General features: G+C 34.8%; 1 protein-coding gene across 1 annotated transcript in view; it reads left to right on the forward strand.

Annotated features, from left to right (window-relative positions):
- LOC131891794 (disks large homolog 5-like) overlaps nucleotides 1–339 on the forward strand; it is a gene marked incomplete in the record, with an annotated part of 32,443 nt that overhangs the window by 1,831 nt on the left and 30,273 nt on the right.

Here is a 339-nt window from a genome sequence, read left to right on the forward strand (position 1 = left end):
TCTTAAGAATTCATTATGATGATGGATTTTTTTTTGGAAAGTGTACTATTGTGACAATTATGTTTAAATATTTACTTGACGGAGACCACTCACTGTCTCCTTGAAGCCAAAAAATATGACAGATACATAGATAACACTGCAAAGCATTATTTTCACTATTTTTTCCTCCTCTGATTTTCTTCGTATTCCGATTTTCCCAACATCCAAGTAATGCACTGGTCAAATTTGATCACGTGTACTCGACATCGCGCGTTTTTGTATTCAGGGTCTTTAAGTTCTAAAGACACTGGCATTGTCCATCAAACAGCAATAACAACATCGAACACTTACTTCAATTTC

This window comes from Tigriopus californicus, chromosome 12, assembly GCF_007210705.1.
Source record: "Tigriopus californicus strain San Diego chromosome 12, Tcal_SD_v2.1, whole genome shotgun sequence".
In the NCBI taxonomy this organism is placed as follows: Eukaryota; Metazoa; Arthropoda; class Copepoda; order Harpacticoida; family Harpacticidae; genus Tigriopus; species Tigriopus californicus.